Source organism: Gossypium hirsutum, chromosome A07 (genome assembly GCF_007990345.1).
Source record: "Gossypium hirsutum isolate 1008001.06 chromosome A07, Gossypium_hirsutum_v2.1, whole genome shotgun sequence".
Classification (NCBI taxonomy): domain Eukaryota; kingdom Viridiplantae; phylum Streptophyta; class Magnoliopsida; order Malvales; family Malvaceae; genus Gossypium; species Gossypium hirsutum.
The window spans coordinates 9,951,335-9,971,506 of NC_053430.1; the positions used below are offsets into that span (position 1 = coordinate 9,951,335).

The 20,172-nt window shown below is 29.0% G+C and overlaps 1 long non-coding RNA gene across 1 annotated transcript; it reads right to left on the reverse strand.

Moving 5' to 3' along the window:
• Positions 1–12,790: 12,790 nt before the first annotated feature.
• On the reverse strand, positions 12,791–17,014 carry LOC107934223 (uncharacterized). The gene is made up of 3 exons (XR_001693830.2): positions 16,958–17,014; positions 15,057–15,148; positions 12,791–13,030 (listed from the first exon to the last, which is right to left on the reverse strand). It is a non-coding gene; the product is annotated as an uncharacterized lncRNA (long non-coding RNA).
• Between the last annotated feature and the right edge of the window lie 3,158 nt (positions 17,015–20,172).

Consider the following 20,172-nt stretch of genomic DNA (forward strand, 5'->3'; position numbering starts at 1 on the left):
TTGGTTTTTACTCCCTTGTTAAAGAAAAAGTGTTGACTGCTTATTTAAAACTCATCACTCTATGCATCAATGCAAGTCTTCTTCTTATTTATACAATCTTCAATCATATGATATTTCATTCCTTTCATGTGCTCTCAATTCCTCAATCAACCAATAATTTCTTAACAATTATTAAGATTTCTGCCATTTTCAAAATTAATAAAAAAAATATTAAGCAAATATAAATTTGTCAAATATAGGAAAGGGTTTGAGAAATTTAAAGTAATAAAAAGTAGTACCTTACTTTAGGAAGATTAATTATTGGTTTGGTTCTATAGATTGTGTCTAATATAAATAAGTACTTGTAAAATTTAGTATTAAAAATCTTACACTTAATTTTTCGGTTTATTAAACAACATTTAGGTTTTTATTTTAAATTTTCGATAATTTATCTAAAAAAATTTATTACTAAATTTTATTTTTATTTATTTATAATTATAAAAAAAATTTAAATATTAAGATTAATTTAATATTTTATTACTTTTTAAAATAATAATATCCTTTTAAACTAGTTCAAACCTAACTTGAGATGAATTTAAATGAAAATAGGAATAATATTTGATACATTGTTGATGCATAAATCTTATACACCATACCATTAATGAATAATAACATGATACATTATCATTAAATTAAATAAAAAAATGGAGGACTTGTAAATAAATACTAATAATTCTATTTAAACATAATTAAACACTAATCGTAACTATTAAAGATAAATATTAATAACTCTAGCATTTAGGATATTGAGTTTTGAATTTAGAATTTAAGTTTTAGTGTTTAGAGTTTTAGCATTTATTTATAATTAATTATTATTTAATCATGTTTAAATAAAGTTATTAATATTTATATATAAGTCCTCTACTACCTTTTATTTTATTTAATGGTGAGGTATTATGTATTATTTATCAACAATGAATGAGATTAAATATTCTCCCACAAAAATAAAAAACTGTGGTGGTCATGTTTATTGAATTTGCTGTCAAGAGATTGATAATTTTCTCTTCTTCTTTTTTTTGATAAAATAAATAATAATAATAACTATACAAAGAAAATGAAATCACCTAAACATTTAGTGTAAGGAATAAGAAAATATTGTTTCCCTACCTACAAAGTAGCCAAAGTATTTAAGCCGGCGTCGTTGCACAATCATGAACCTCCTCTATCCAATAAGTTACTTCATTTCTTCTAAATGAGCCACTTTGTTACTCCCTCTATCCACATGCATGAATTTACAAATTTCAAATTTTAGAGAATTTGATTTTTATTTTTATTTATTTTTTGCATCAGCAATAATATTACTGATGGTTGAATGATCTTAGTTATTTGAGCTAAGGTTTCGAATCTCCTTTCACTATCACCTTGCGAAAACCCAATGAGAACTGCTTGGAGGCATGCCATTATCTTTAGCTGCCAAACAATCAGGTACATCCTTGAAAACTTGTACACTTGAGTGCAACACAAATGTCCCAATATCTCTAATCACTATACCTGCACTTGCTTGTTTCAAGGATTCTTTGAAACCCGCATCAAAATTGATTTTTATTAAACAGTCTTGCGGCGGTCTCTCTACTCATTGATTCTCAGTCCCGGGTAATTTCTCCTTCGAACATTCTAACTCCCTTTCATATGACTTCACCGTGGTCACAATGTGTTGCGCATCCTTCGGAACACCATCGTGAACTAACTTACTTCCCGATGACCAAATTGCCCAGATTCCAATTGATATATTCTTGCATTTTGATATATTATTGTTAGCAAATATGAGCATAAGCCAATCCTGTACCGCATAGTTTGATACTTTAGTAGGCCAGCTAATATCCAATGATCTCCACACTTCTAATGCAGTATTACACTTTGCGACCACATGAGAGACATTGCAGACAAATTGATGAATATACCAACCTCTTGGCATGGAGATTAGCCAAAGAAGGAACATAATTGTGAAAGAAATGCCAAACTGTAGGAATAGGTATTTGCCATAATTTTCTATAAAAAGGCCTATAATAATTTGCTTGAGTAGTAGTAGAGGTGTAGATATACCCCCTTGAAAAAAAAGCTTGTATCCGCTCTGCCCACTATACTCTCCGATATACATTCCCTTTTCCACACCAAGCAATCCTCAATCCAATGTCACACAATAAGCACACAAAATTCTATATGCTTCCCTTTCAATAAAGAGGTTGAGTATCCAATCCTCCCTCCACATATGAGTATGATGATCAATAAGACTAGCTATCATATTCACCTCATCTGTAACCATTGATTCTTTTATTTTGCATTTATCATTGTCCGAAAACCATGCATCATTCTAAATGGAGACAGTATGCCCTCCTCTCTAGTTCAAATTAAAAAAAGTATACTTGTTACATTGGTAGCATCACCCTCCGAACTCCTTTCTAGTTCGGACCATATAGGCTTGTGTAGGAGCTCTAGCTTCAAAATGTTGTGCCACAGAATCAGCTTCTTTTCCTTAACTACCCCTTGTAACTGAGCCACCATGGGTAATTCCTTGACCTCTAGCTGCAAAAGTAGATCTCTAAGTTGCGACAAGAGCATCACTATTATTTTTTGGGCAATCCCGAACTAAATGTTATAGGGATCGGCATCGGAAGCATGCTTTTATATTTTTCCAGTATTCACTTATGTGCTTCTTCCCACAATGCTCACAATTCGGGATGCTCACAATTGGACCTATATTTCAACTAAGGAAGGATTGACACCTTTCAATCCTTTGAATTTCATTGCTCTATAATTACGCCCTCTTTTATCGAGGTTTGTTGAGTTGTAGCTATCGGTGCAGTTTGCGAAGTAGTGGGAGCACTTCTGCTATAATGCAGAGTAAATCCTCATCACTTCAACTCTCATGGTGAGGTCTATTATCTCTATTTCATCTAGCACCGACTTTATCAACATCGTGTGTAACACCCTTATGCCTTGCTCGACCCAAGGAACCTGATATAGGAATATTACATTTGGTGCCAAAGTGATTTTTGCTAAACACTAATATATTTGAACATTAAAAAAAATTATAATTTATATTTTAGTCCCTACTACTTGGAACATACTTGATCTTCCTAAGTACATTTCATTCTATTCAAAATATTGAAACATACCCTTTTGGCACTTAGAGATGTGATGAGATGAATGCTCACAACATCTATTACAACTCTTCAAAATCACTGTACCTAATCTGCGCACAGAGAACAAACCATACGCTAAGCAAAAACTCAGTGTTATTTCTATAATCCAAATTTAAAAATATATATATAATATAATAATAGGCACAAATAAATTTATAAGGACATATTAATGTCTAGTATCATATCATAACTATCATTTTGCATTTATTAAATAATATCCTAATTCACACAATTGCTATATAAATGATTATTCACATATCAACCATATTTATTCGTACAACGGCATCAGTCAAGTAGTACTCAATTCATGAATACATCATTTCATATCATACTTAATTCATGAGTATATAACTTATATATATTTCATGTATTGTCAACATGTTTCACATTCTATTTTCAATTCACTATATCACTTCCATTTCTCATATCATTTCATTTCAATATCAATTGTAAAACTTTATTATTCATTTACCCCTATTAATAAGACTCAGACTTGGACGGATACACGGATCCAACCAAAACACACCAGTTTTGCACCCAGTGCCTCATCGGATAATTCGAAGTAATGATTGACACCCAATGTCTCATCGACCATGCCAAAGTAAGTTGGTACCCAATACCTTATCAAATTTATCCGAAGTAATACACCCAGTGTCTCATCGACTCATAGTCGAAGTATCCCTGAACTCTTCCAATCCTATGGCATGCTAACTATATCCGACTCAACCCGATACAGTTAATAGGGTCTCCAATTCACTTTTCAGACACAACCAATATTCAGTATTCCATTGTCACAAAATTCACATTTCAATACTATTCAATAATTTCATCAATCACAAATTCATATAATCTCAATTCAATATCAAGATAATAATAAACAACACTCACCTTAATTACTTACCATACGCATTAATTTAAAATACAACAAATAAAAAATTTCTAAATTCGGATTATAGAAATACAAACCGTAATTCTCGAGCTACTCCTCGTTAATATTGTCTTTTCCTTTCTTAATCAAGGTCTCCGGCACAACATTAGCTACAGAAATTAAAACAATTTAAAATCATTAATACACACAATTTCACATTGAATATTTAAATTTTTATTCAACTTTTGCTCACATTTTAATTTAATCCTTAATCAAAACTAACTTTATTTTATTTAAAACTAATTTCATATTTTCATTCAACTCCCACTTTAGACTAATTTCAACCTTCAAATTTCACCATAAACCCTAATTTTGAAATTCTTTCAATTTAGTCCCTATTACTCAAAACTTATGATTTATTTTATACTTTAATTATAATATAATAATATTTTCTTAAATAATAAGTAAGTATATATAATTATTCTATGTATAATATTGTTACACATGTAATTTACTATAGCCATACAATTGTAAATTTTATAGTTTATTTGCTTAATTAGTCCCTTTACTTTTCTCTATTCTATTATTAAGCTTTCACACTTTTTTCAATTTAATCCTTATACCTAATTAACCTTAATTTAAACAAATTCACCTAACTAAAGCCTAATTAACTACACTACTAATTATCGTAAATATTTTTAAATAAATATTTACGAATTCGTTTTTCGAAAATGGAGACCCGAAAATACATTTTCCGATACCCGTGACTATCGGGTCATTACAACGTGTGCCTCGATCTCTACCCGATTCTCACCCTCAATGGAGTGATCACTGCTGTTGATTCCTTCTTCAACAGCATTTCTCGATTCCTAAGACATTTTCAGCTATAAATCAGCTATAAATCAGCATCCAAACCTATACTCAAACTCGACCTGACCTTGGCATGTACCTCTAGATTCAATTTCGAGTGATTTAGTTTGAGAGTCAATTAAAGTTGTTGCTCTAGTACCACTAAACGTAATCGTTGGAAAATATCATGTTTGAAAATGATTTTCTATCACAACGAAAAAAATAAAAATTTGAAAATTGAGTTAGTTTGTGACATTTTTAGCTATAAACTTTTTCTAAAAAGTACATGTGCTTTGTACGAGACGGATCCTAGATGTTTTCGGCTTTCAACTGCACGATCTTCTTTGCTATTCTTGTATCACAAATTGCTTCGACTTTTGACTCGAACAATCACGAATCAAACATAGAACCAAAAATAATTTTATTACTTTTAGTAGGAAAGTAAATCTCTTTCTATAGTAACTAGTAGAATTGTTATTTCCAGAAATTAGAATTTATACTAAGAAATAAATTCTGAATATTTTTGGGCAAAATAGCATTATCTCAAAGTTGTATATTTTTAACTCTACCAGTGTCATTTATTTATAGGGAGAGGTTGGAGAATCCTGGTTGAATTAGTAGAATACTGAATAATACTTATTTGATAGAAAAATAAGTCTCCTAGTTCTACTAAGAGAGAGTGACAGTTAACCATAGTTAATTATACTAAGGTTGTTACCCCTCGTACTTATTATAAGGGGTTTTGGGCCTTCCTAATCTTGTAACCCAACACTTTATGGTTTAATTCAACTCCATACATGTTTTTCTATTTCTCAAAATAAATATTATTTACTAAATAAATTAATTTTTTCAATTAAATAATTTTTTGAACCAATTCTAATTTCGTTAAAGTCATGACAACTTTATCGTAAAGAATCTATAAGAAAATATATATGATTTCGACATCCAACGGATTCACAATGACCAATTAATTTAATTTAATTTTTGAACTTCAATTATTTACTTAAATAAGAAATACTATAAAAATGTTTTTATCTTTTTATATAAAATTAAAAAAATAATATAAACATAATAAGATTTAATTTTTAACATCTCAACTTTATTATTTTAACTAAAGACATTATAATTTTTATAAATATATTTATTATGTAATTATAAATGTGTTATTATGTGTCATAATTATAATGAATTTAACGTAATAAGGGAAGACAAGGTTGAGGTGGGTTTGGAACCGACGATTCGGCTTAGGTCCATGGGTCCCAAGCTGTTGAGGTTGGTGCGCTGTCGTTTTGACTGTTGGTTAGTTAGGAAGGATTCATATCCTCACAATTCAAATAATAACAATCATTTATTATTATTATTATTATTATTGGTATTGGTATTAATTATTTAAGATTTTAAGCTTAAAAGAGTAGCTGTTTTAAGTTGGAAGGAATATATATTGAAAGGAGAAGTATTAAGTGACTTTCTAACTACAAACTTATATAAGCATTGGTTATGAAGTCCATTTCTTAATCATAAAATTAAAATAAAAGAAAATTCAGTTTTCAACTTTTCATTTAAGGGCGAATCCAGAAAATATTTTTAGGAGGTGTCAAAATTAAATTATAATTTTTACGTTAGTAAAATTGTAATTCCACCATTTTAATAACCTATATCATTATAATTTTTAAAAGATTAAATCAAATTTTTATTATTTTTAGAAGGGGTCAAAGTGTAATTTTACTTTTACTAATATAAAAATTTTTAAATTTTAAAAAGACTTAAATAGAAAATTTTCCATTTAGGGGTCTAGCGACTAGCTACACCCTTGCGATGCATATACTAATTGTATGTATCACTCAATTATATTATATAATTACCTTATAATTTATTTTTATTTTTTAAGACTAATGATTATGAAAATAAAACATAATAATATATAAATTAAATCGAATAATTTTTGAGAATCATGTTTTATCACAAATCATCATAAATCAAAACCCTGTTGAATCTCACACATAATAAAAATAAAGTTTACTATCATTGAATAGTAATGCAACTCCTCGGAGGTAATTTTGAGAAAAGTAGATTAAATTTCAAAAATTTAAAAGTATAGAAATTAATTTATAGCATATTTTAAATAATATATATTCAACAGATCTTCACTTTTCTAGTTGATATAAAATTCAAGGATTTCAGGGTAACAATCTATGTAGGTTATGTAGCAATCCCTATTTTTTGAGTATAAAATTTAAATAAGAAAACAAAACACAATTAGGAAATTAAGCTACATAATATCTAATTATGTTTGTTCAAATGATATCTATTTTTTTTTAACATTAAATAACAAACCTTTTCTATGATTTCATGATAATAATTTAGTACAATTTGGCTCCTTGCATGAGATCCAAACAATACTACAAACACATACGGCGGCACACCCAATGTTAAACTATGTTGCTTAAGAATCATTTCCCACTTTTGCCACTTTATTTTCACCCATCATGCCCCAAATGCTTTGTTTCAAAAGTTTGTCTATTCTAAATAAGGTAAGTCATGCGCAATGTTAAATGCAGTTGTAATTCTTTGCTTCAACAAATTAATTAACAATATCCTTTTATCACCTTTAATTCCTTAACTGTTTATTTCTACTCCATGAATTTTTAATTAACAAAAACAATTATCTACTTTTTAGGGGATGACATAATGTCAAATTTAGCTCTTATTTTTTTACATTTTTTGTCAATTCGGCCCTTAATTTTTTTTAGCTAAATTTGGCCTTTAACCTCTTAAAAAGTGTCAATTTTGACATCAACTTTTTGAAAAATAGTCAACATAATATTTTTTAACAAGAATGCTAATCAAAATGTTAAATTTTAAAACATAGTAGTCTGCATAACAATTCACATGCATTCCATGCTAATTTTTGGAATTTTTATGAAATTTTTGTTTTTATTTATTTTATTTTTATAATTTTTGAATTATTTGTTCACGTGACATATAAGACAAATGATGTTATGTTAGCATGATGTGCACATGGACTGTCATGTGATTTGTCACGCCAACAACTTTAAAAATTAATGTTTTAGTCAACATTTTTGTTAAAAAATAAATAAATTGACTCCTTTTTGAAAGATTAAAGGCCAAATTTAACTCAAAAATAATGGTCAAATTGATAAAAAAAAATGTAAACATTCAGGGCTAAATTTATTATTATGCCTCAAGGAATTTACAACACCTAAATTTTTAGGGTATTACATGTATCTTTACATGATTTTGTTTGCTAAAAAAATAATTTTTTTATAAAGTTAAGGGCAAAAAAATCATTACACCTTTCTGTTAAAATGTTGAAAAGTGAATGAGATTAGTTGGAAATTACTCGATAGATGAAGTTAAGCTATGGGCTCAAATTAACCTCTAAAAGATACATAACTCTAAAATAAAGCAAGAAATGTGATAATAGATAATAGAGTATCAAGACATCACTTTTGCCAAAACTATTTAATAAAAGTTGAATCAATTTTTTCAAACTTAGAATTTATTTGTTGCAATTATCCTTCAAATAGATTGACTTTTTTTATAAGTTGAAAATTTGGGTTTGTTACTCAACTAGTTTGAGAGTGGACTTATAAATAATGTCTTGAAATATGGAAATTTTCCTTAAAATTTTACCATAATTTTTATTACAACAATGCCAAAGTAAGAGATTCGTTGAAAACCGAGAAAGAGTTTTCAATTGAATTGTAGCAATTTAATAAATTTATTTGTACAATTAGTTAAAGAAAAGGGGCATCAACCATCTAAATCCTTTCATTCTTTTGTACGGATTCACGATGTCTTTTGCTTCAAATATTTTATTAAATAATTGAACAACCAAGTTTTATTTTTTTATTTATTTATATAAATAATTAAAATATAAAGCTCAGTTTGGTTTCAGAAACTAGAGACCATTTTTTTATTTTTTAAATAAAAAATAAAACAATTTAGTTTAAAATTTTAAAAATAATTTTTTAAACAGAAATTAAAATACGTGTAAATTAGATTTCATTGTTCTCACTAAAAATGTTTTATAAAAAGAAAAAAAAGTTAAAAACTAAATATTTTTTATTTATTGAGCTTTTAAATCAAACTCATATAAAGGTAAAAAAAAACCTACTTTTAAATAGCAAAACACAGTTACCTTAGTTCAAAATTATATAAATGTAAGAAATTTTTATTTTATTTATCATATTTATATTATAGGAAAATAGATACCAAACATAGTTTATGTTTTCATTATTGAAGAAAAATTTTTATTTTTATTTATTAAATGTGTTGTTCAATTTTTTAAAAAATAAAAAATGTATTTGTGAACTAAAAAAAGTTTAAAATTTCAAAATGGGAGGATTCACTTACACCTGTATAAAACTGACACTTTCATAATTCTTTGTACTAATAATATTTGAAGAGTCTAGCCTTCATAATTCATGCCCATTCTTGTAGATAATGTATTTTATGTTTGGAGTAAATTAAAATTTTGTATCCATTTGATTTAGGTAAAAAGAAATTCAAGCATTAAAAATATATATTGATATAGACAATATTTTAGATTGACAAAATAGAAAAAATTGTATATGCATGATAAGTATAATTATATTAATAAATATTTGAAATTTTCAAATATTAATAGTACAAAGAGTTGTAAAAGCATGTCACGAACACTACTGTAAGTCAGTCTCTCTCCTTTAAAAATGTATATGAAAATTTGTTGCAACAAAAGGTGACAACAATAAGATGAAAAGAAGAGAAGTCCCTAGCTTGTGAGGATAAAGAACTTGAGAAGAGCCATATAACATGAAAGTTGATACAAACCATGAAAATTAATTAGTGATCCATAAGGATTATTTTATTTGCTGACCGAATTATTAGAAGCAAGACGCATCAAATGAAATCTTTTTGTTAAAGCCTTCATTTCTAACTAATTTAACTTGGCTCTAAATATACAAGAAGGAAGTTTATTGGATGAAAACTTTCAATTTGGGGCAAAACTTTTACATTCTCACAACTTTTATTTTTTATTTTGTTATTATTTCTAGTAAATTTTGATATATTTCCCTACTTTTTAGAAACATTTCTTGTGGGAACATTTTCGTGAAAATTTATTCACTTTCAATTTTTAAGAAATCTATTTTTCGGCCTCTCATATTTTATTAAAAAAAGTGAACAATTCTTCAAAATCGTATTGAAAAAAGTTATCCACATATCCACTTTAATGAAAAATCTGAAAAATATCTAAAATTAGTGTTTACTTGTCATTTCTAGGGATTTTCTTTTTGAAAAAAATCTTGATTAGTTGTACTTTTCCAAAGAAAAGTCCAAGGGGCCCTTTGGCATGAACACAAGTTTTGAAAGACTTGCATGAGCTTAAGTTTTTAAGATCCTGGCATGAGCACGAATTTTTGAAAGTCTGGCACCAACATAATTTTAAAAGCCTCTCACAAGCATAGTATTGGCATGAACAAGCTTTTAATACGTGGAGCAGAAATTTATTTTTCAAAATTTTATATCTCATGAGTGTGGAGAAGCATGACATACTGTTTTGTTGATACACCCCTAAACTAGAGGTAACTATAACCACTTGGATGATTGAATTTCGAATTTGACAATATTCGACTTTTATATTAGATTCAACTGAATTTTTTATTTATTTAATTCTAAGACCAAATTTGATTTTTCATTTCATTTTTAAGAATTAAATCGAATTTTAAACATTTTATTTAGGTACTATATTGAATTTGCTGAAAATGTGCCGCGATTTCAACTCCAATGCCCGCTGCTCCAACTTTCAGGCCACAAGTACAGCCCAAATCTAATTTAGGTTCAAGGTCGTCCACATTGAGCCTCAAGTTTCCATGTTTTAGATTGGATTCTTTTCTATGATATATCAGCCGCACTACCTATGCCTTTGGTTTCCTTGGATTTTTAGCTTACTCTCTATTAGTTGTTATTATTAGTCACATGTATTAATTATATAATTTTTGGAAATAAAAAATTAAAATACAATTTTAAAAGACTTTTTGTTATAAAATAAAGAATAGAGTATACAACAAGAGAAATAGATTTATTTACAGTGTTTTTTTCAAACCTATATTTATAGATATAAAAAATATAAATGAAATAAAATTCTACTTCTAATAAACATTAGAGTCCTAAAGTATGTCAAACTTATTATCTTAATAGACATCCACTTCATAATAATAAAATATTTAAACACTCTTTCGGATATCTATAAATAGATAATGTGACTTGTTAAAACTTGATTAAGATAAAAAAAAAATTTGCGGGAAAAAAATTTTTGTGAAGAAAAAAGAATTTAAATATCTATAATATGCATATCATGCTGGTTCTTTAGAAACTTTATCAAGAAAGCCCAATGGAGCAAAACTTTGGTTAAGGGGAAAAAGAGTACAACGTGTATTTACTTCCCCTCATGACAATATCCCATAATATATCACATTCTCTATATTCAATCTTGAATACTAGTTGTTCAAATGATCACTTGAACGAATTTGCTAAATGTGTGAATCGTCATTCTTTTAGAAGTCATGAATGAGAAAGAATCTTGTGAAATATATTTTTATCTCTTTAGGAGTTCTAACAATAATTAATTAATCATAGCAAACTTTGAACATAGTCTTTCTATAATAATACATGTTAGAGCTATGTGATCCAAATCCCGTTTGATTGGCGTGAAAAGTTCAAGGTGCGACTTGCTTGTTAAAGAAATAAAATAAAAATGCAAAATTAGGGATTTGTGGGGGCAAAAGTCCGAAGGCTGAATTCCACCACTACTCGCAATACAGACGTTGATTAAAAAAAAGTTCGTTTAACCTTAAAAATTACGCGTAGCTGAAAACTTCTTGTATTATTATTTTTCAACATTAGTGAATTTCTCCTCCTCTACTTGTGATTTTTCCCGATAAGGGTTTTCCACGTAAAAGTTGTGTTATTATTTTTCTTTTTTATTGCTTTGCGATCATTCCTATTGCCATTATCAACGTATAGTATAACAATACATATATGTCCAAACCAAATCAATAAATATTTATGTAACGACCCGAAAGTCGGGGTTGTTGAAAAACATACTCCTGGGACCCCACCTTAGTGTGTCGGGTTTTTAAAATATATATATTGTTTAATATTATAATGATTGGAGTTCTTTTTATAAGTTAATTTAATAGTAAAGTAGTAATTCTAATTGATAGGGACTAAATTAATTATGAGAAAGAAATAACTACAAGGACTAATTGAGTAAATAATCTAATTTTTATGTTAGACAAAGAGAGTTAGTGGATATGTATGAAACTAATTTGACCTATGGATGATATCACTAATAATTATAATAGGATAGCTAATATTTATATATGTGTGTAAAAGAAATAATAAATAAAAGGAAAGAAAATAAAGTAATGAATATAATAATAATAATAGAAATAAAGGGAGAGTAGGTGAAAATAAGGAGAAAAGTAGGGTAAAAGTTTTCAATTCATTTTGCTGCCGAATATTTGAGGAATAAAAGCAAAAATGTGCTCAGCCATGGGGGTTTAATATTTGTGTAAAATTGTAAGTTTTGGTTATTTTTGCATCAAGTTATGTTTTTGAAGGTATAATGTTATGAGTGAGTTTACCCATGTGGAAATTTTGTGAGTGAATAGAGATTTTGAGAGTTGCCATGGATGAGAAAAGTGAAGGTTTGAGGTTATTTTGTTGAATAATAAATGTTTTTTATATGAAGATTTGAGTATAAATTTTGTAGACTAAGTTTGTAACACCCCTATCCCGTAACCGTCGCCGGAATAGGACGAGGCGTTACCAGAAAATTTGGAAGCAGATCAAAACAGTAAAATTTTGAACATTTTTTTTTCGTGAATAAAGATTATTCATTTAATTAAATTTCTAAACACAAACAAAGATCAAACTTATAACTTATAAAAGTAGACTTCCAAAGGATGCCATATTCGCATGGCTTATAAACAATAATTATGATATCATTCTAGTATAATCTATCCTATACATGCCATAAGCTAAATCCAAATCACAAGGTTTCCATAATAGTAGATAGTGTGATGAAGTGCTGACGATCCCCGAGCTGGTAATCAGAGTCCACAATCTATAAAACAAAGACAAAAGACAAACGGAGTAAGCTTACATAAGCTTAGTAATCTTAAGTAAAACGATAATTTTGCAGAATCAAATTCAATTATCATTTATCACTCGATTTTTTTCTAATCAATGAAGTCGCTCTAGAGCTCCATAACGAACTATAATTTCAATAACCACATCATTTAGTTACCACAAAGTATTTCATGATAATGACCAAAATGGTCAAATATTCGTATGCTCACAAGGCACACTTAGCTCATAATTACACTCCAATCTAAATGCCTCTATTATAGTTTAATCGAATACATTCTTATGGCATAACACATTGGCCAAATGTATCATAGTCACATGGACTGTGGTCACATTTGCATTCATACACTTATTCACATATGCATCGCTTTGTATACTCTTGATCTAATCCGAATTGAAAATCACATACAAGTACCTGATACATACTTGGTCAACTTAATGTACTGAACATCTCTAACTGTCGTTTCATTACTAAGCCTCATCGTCTTAAACCTTGCAGAAACCCCTTTTAACAATATCAAGAGATCTCACCATTCCGTCAAATAGTTCAAACCTCATGCACACATATATAGTTTATCTATTTCTTCCAAATTTGGTTCACATAGTCTTTCGCATCTAGAAACCTCATATCTACTTCTAATTCAATCAATCAAACTAAAACATAATACTTTTACCACGTTTAGTTTCCATATTTAGAAGCACATAGTAATATCATAATCTCTCATGAATAGATTCATAGAGTCACTACTCATTTAGCATAACATATACTCTTTCAATAATCATAATCACTTGCTCGAACGTACTCGTTTCATGCACATACATGAATATATATATATATATATATAAACTTAATTCCTTATTTCATAATCGCATTAAAACTTTCGAGTATTTCAACGTGGCATGTATTGAATTACAGTATGGGTACGCAAAGAACCAAACATAAACCTTATCACATATACATAGGTTGACAAAATACAATCCTTCCCTTGCATTTGTACATCTAGCTGAATACAATTTATTCTCAATTTATAAGGCTTTTTTGGCCGAATATGCACAATTACATATATAAATCTCAGCACATACTTTTCTTTACTTAAAGCTCATACGATAAATTTAAATCAAATACTTTTTCATACTAACAACCATTGACCGAATAGATTATTCCCTTATTCAAAGATATAATAATCATTCCCACAGATGTATCGTTCTTTAATATTAATAATTCACCGAATTGTTGGCCGAATGTACACGAGTACATACATGAAAGCTTAGTATATACTACATTATACAAGCATACCAAGACTGATTAGGTCATCCTCATTTTCGCAATATAATAATCAATCACATATACGTTTTTCTTGAATGCTAGTGATTCACTTTGAGGTAAACTTACAAATGAGGAGGTAATATGTATCTGAACATCTTAAATGTATAGTACTTACTTGATGGTAGCTCACTGCGAACATTCAAGATCATAATCTTACTTAATTCACCAGCATTAAGCCTGCGGGACTTTAAACCCGGATACAATCCCAGCATGAAGCCAGCGGGTCTCTAACCCGGATACAATCTCAGCACAATTCATTTAATATATATTTATATTTTTACTAACTTTGGCCTCATTAAATATCTAATATTGCACACTTTTCACAATTGGTCATTCGGCCTTATCACATATTCAATTACACATATATCACATTAACCATTCGGCCTTATCTCATGTATGCACTTTCACATTCATCACATTGGCCATTCGGCCTTATCACATATACACACTTTCACATTCATCACATTGGCCATTCGATCTTAAGCTAGATATTACGCCTTGTCATTTTATTTCGTCTTAGGTACAAAATCACATTAGTAAATTGATTCAAATACGTAAAATTTTCCATTCGGCCTTAGAACATATCATGGCCACATCATATTTTTCAATTTAGCCATTTCTATAATAGTATCCATTAATCAAAACTCAAAATAGGTTTAATTACTTAGAGACTTACCTCGAATGTCGTCGAACGACTACGGATCGGCTATTTGGTTAGTTTAGCTTTTCCCCTATCCGAATTAGGCTCCTTAAGCTCTTGAGCTTAATCTAAAACAAATTAACTTATTAAAATCCCATTGTGCTTGCTTATGGCCGAATACCACAAGAAATTTAATAGGCCATATAACTACTTTTAGCTCAATATAAAATAATCGTACACATCTTTAATCACCTTAAACAAATTACTAAGTATTATAGAAAATCAAAGCATACTCGTCGTTAGCCTTATTCGGCCATCTCAATAAGTTCTAAGTGACCATATGTATATACGTCTATACTAAAGTGCTTTACATTAATAACACCATATCAACAATGTATAATGCCGACCCCTTTAAACCAATTATCCATACAAATATTATTTGTACACATTTCCTTACCTAAATTTGACATTCGGCAACCACTTAATCAACTTAACAAATTTTCTATACTTCAAAACCACAAGTAAATATCATAATTTGTATCATTACATCGATTAAACTAAATCATGCATTAGCTTTTAGCACATTCGGCAATTAAAGAGACAACCCAATTAACATTCAAACCTTTTTAAGCTTAGATTTCCCAAGGCCGAATATCACATAAAAACCTTTAATACATATACAAAGTTTACACTTTAACTAATTATACATATACTAATAAACTGAATATTATTTAAACAACCATTTGAATAATTCTTTATCACATGTTCACAATCGGCATAACCATGTTACAAATTCAATACATAAAAATCTTCTTATCCAAGGCTATATTTGACCTATATGTATTTTCTTTACAACCATTCATCAACAATTAAGCACATGTTTAATGGCCGAATGCACTTACCTCTTACTCATCCTTAACAGAATTTTTTTTTATCAAGCTTCCATTTCCACTTAACTACGAACCATTTAAAACAATCAATATTTTACACATTGCCGAATACATATATATATTCATCCAAACTCATAATTTCACAAGCTTAGCCTCATTTAATGACTACTTGTTCATCAAGACATTAAACACATCATGCATAACATACAAAGCATCCTTAGCCAAAAAAAATACTATCACAAAACTTCCTTGGCCGAATGTCATCTTTTTCCATTAACTAGATCTTGCCATGGGCTTGCTTCAATACTTGAGACCACTCAAATAAATATTCAAACTTAATCCTTCATTTTATTTCTCATTTTAGCACATATTCGGCTAATATATAAATATATGCTATCAATTTAATTACAATTATAAATTTTCAACTCAAACTCATTCTTTACCTCGTCTTTCACCTTAATTCAAATTCGGCAAGTATATAAACATATATTAGCAATTTAATTATAGCATTCCACAATTAAGCACAAGTTTCATACTTCACTTTAATTTTCGCATACTATTTGCTCATTTTAATCACCTATAACCTCACTTAACAAAATTGCTAAAACCACATGCACTCATTTAACCACCTTTTTATTCATCAAGGCAATTAACACTCAATTTATAACATATTGCAAATTCACGGCCGAATGCATCAATATTTTAATAAACAATAATTTAGTTCAACTCCCCATTCAATTCCTCATTCGGCATCCGTATAATTACAATCTAACATTTAAAATATAATTTCCAAGAACTTGGCACAACCTTACTTTGCACTTTAATAACCGAATGAAATTTTACTCAAACTTGCCCCTCATAGCAAATTTAATTAGTCTATCCTCATCCATAAACACTTATCATCAAAACATCCACAATCTAATCCTTGAAGCCATGACCGAATGCTTTATGAAATAAATTCACAAAAATTAACATATGGGTCATGTTGTGAGCTTCAAAACTAACAACATTTCGCAAAAATTAAAAATAAAATACATGAAATCTCACCTTAATTCCCAACACCAAGTGACCGAGTGCCTTTGGTGTTCTTTCCTTTCTTTCTTGCTTAGTTACGGCAATAAGAGAAAACAAAGAGAAAAGTTTCTTTGTTTTTATCACCATTCTTTTTTATTTAATTCATGTTTTCAAATTATAAACTATTAAATATTATTTACTAAATATAATATACACATAATGCCAAAATCATAACATCATTATCATCCACTAATGTTAAAAGTGGGCCATTTGACATGCAAGTCCACAACTTTAGTAATTTAACATTTCAATCACTTGGACATTTGCCTATCATATTTTTAAAGTTTCTCAAATATGTCCTTTTTAGCTAATTTCACATCCAAATGACAAAATTAAAACATGAAATTTTTACACATACTTATTCACAAATAATAAGCATATAATATAACAATTAATTATTTTTGTGAGTCGATTTTGTGGTCCCGAAACCACTTTCCGACTAGGGTCAAATTAGGGGTGTCACAAAGTTGGTCATATTGTGAGTGATTTTATTGGTAATAGTCCCTAGAGATTTAAATGTAGTAAACTCAAAGAGACATAGTTAAATAGTTAAGATTTTTGGTAAAAAAATAGTGGATTGATTTGGATGGGTTAAATTTGGTTGGAATACTTTTAAGTTAAATGTAAATGGGGATGATTGAATGTGGTTAAATTCTATGTTGGTATTAAGGATCAAATTCAACAAGTGATTAAATGTTGGGACAATGTTTATAATAATAGTAGAATAATGTGATTGTATAAATGTAATTATTAAATTGATGGAATAACATTGATTGAATGAAATTATGAACTTTGTTAAGGAACAAATCAATCAGACGTGAATCGAGAAAAAACGAAGGTAACAGAGTAGCTATCGGCCTCACAAATACGACTATTTTGTTAAGGTAAGTTCGTAGACTCGAACTTGATTTTACTTCTAATTACTATTTAGATTAAGAAATGTTAAATTTGTTTATGATATAAAATGTATCTGTGTTGTTGAATAATAGTTAAGAAAATAAGTGATGAAAAACGCTAAAGTAAACAATGGTATAATCATCAATGTGTTCGACTAGCGCTAGGCGCAACCTTTGTCAACTTGTCTGACTAGTGCTGGGCACATAACTGTCGGCTAATCCTACTAGTGTTGGGTGCAATTATCGCTGGTTTATCCAACTAGAGCTGAGCTCATAATTATTATCGTCGATATATCCAACTAGCACTGGGTGCAAATATTGTTGGTTAATCCAACTAGAGTTAGGCTCATCTTCATTACTGTTTGTTAATCCGGCTAGCGCTAGGCGCAACCCCTTTTTGCAGTTTACCGCTAGGCACTGGGTGCCACATCGTTAATTGATTTCATGATAAAGTTACCTGAATTATTAAGAGAATTGAAATCTTATTTGACTAAGTTAAAATTTCATATTAAGAGAGGTTGTTTATCTAATAATGGAACCTATTAATGATAATTTGATTTACATGTTGCAGGTTAGATATATATATAGTAGAATTGGACTCGGCATCTAATGAGAATTCCATACTCAAAGTTGGTGACGTTTCTTCTTTTTTTTGTGTTTTGGCATGTACTTAGGATGCAATTTAATGATAGTGTCCTTTTTGTTTAATGAACACTAAAGTCTTTTTTTTTTTTGCAAGTGTTTATAATTGTAAATACTTGTTGTCATTTTATACCATGTCAAAAGTGATGTTTGCTTAAATGAGTTGAATATGAATGATAAATGAAGAATGTGCATTTAGCAAATTTAATGTTGTATATGATGATAATACATGTTTTAAATCTATTTTTGGATTGGTTTGAATATCTATTATTTCATGGTCTTATGCATATAGTTGAAATTAGGTTGGTATCTAATTGGATGAGAAATAATGCTTGGAAAATAGCCTATTTTTGTCCACACAGACGTGTGTCTCAACTGTGTGTGACACATGGTCATGCACACTGGAGTGTGGTTTGGCCGTGTGTCCTCTGTATCCTTAGAATGTAGAAATAGAATACTCAGGTAGTTTCACACGGGCAATGACATGGGCGTGTGACTTGGCCGTGTGGCCTCTGCACCTAAATTGTGAATTTTATATTGTTCAAACGGCCTAACACACGGGCCTGTAGTTGGCCGTGTGACCCAAGTCAGAGAGTTACACCGGTATGGACACGGTCTAGGGCACGGGCCGTGTGCCTCACATCGAATGTCCACACGGCCTGGCCACAAGGGCATATGTCCTCTGGTCCTTTGAAAAATTTACATGTTTTCCGAAAAATTTCCTAAGTATCCGGTTTAAACCCGAACTAATTTTAATGATCATTTTGGGTCTTGAGGGCTTGTAATTGAGATTATATGAATGTTTATTAATGCAAATTTTAATTGAATGAGGAATGTTTATGAATGTTCGATTGATTGAGTTGTAAGTCTGGTAATGCTTCGTAACCCTGTTTCGACGACAAATACGGGTTTAGGGTGTTACAATTTATGCAAAGGTATTGAATAATTTTTCGAGAATTTCTATATGCTTCCATCATTCTAAATTCTTCAAGATTTTAATATAAACTTTACTGTATAATGATTCATATATAGGTTGTAACAACAAACATTAGATGCATACCAAGTCTTTTATGAACTACCAGACTAATAAGATATCTAAAGGTTTGCATCCACTACAAAAGAATATTATAATTTATATTTAACATGTGAAAAGTTGGAACTTAATTATAAATTATTTTAGCCTTAATTATATATGTCCAATGGGTCCCACGCTAGCTCATTCAAACCATAAATGAATTGCATATAGAACCAAATCGATAAAAATAAATGGAAATGATGAAGTAAGAGAAATGGGTCATATTCACAAATGAATACATTTTCTCGCTAAATACAAAAATGACTTAAAAATTAATTTAAGTTTTTTAAATTTATTATTTAATTAATTATAATTAAATAATTGAAATTCGAAAATTAAATTAAATTAATTAGTCATTATGAAAATGTTGAATAAGGAAATTAAATATATTTTCTCATAGATTCTTTTATGGTCAAGTCGTCATAATTTTAATGGAATTAGAGTTGGCTTGAGAAAATTATTTAATTAGTAATTAATTTATTTAATTTAATTAATTAAAATAAATTAATAATATTTTATTTTAAAAAATAGAAAACAAATATTGTGTTGAATTAAATTATAAAGTGTTGGGTCAA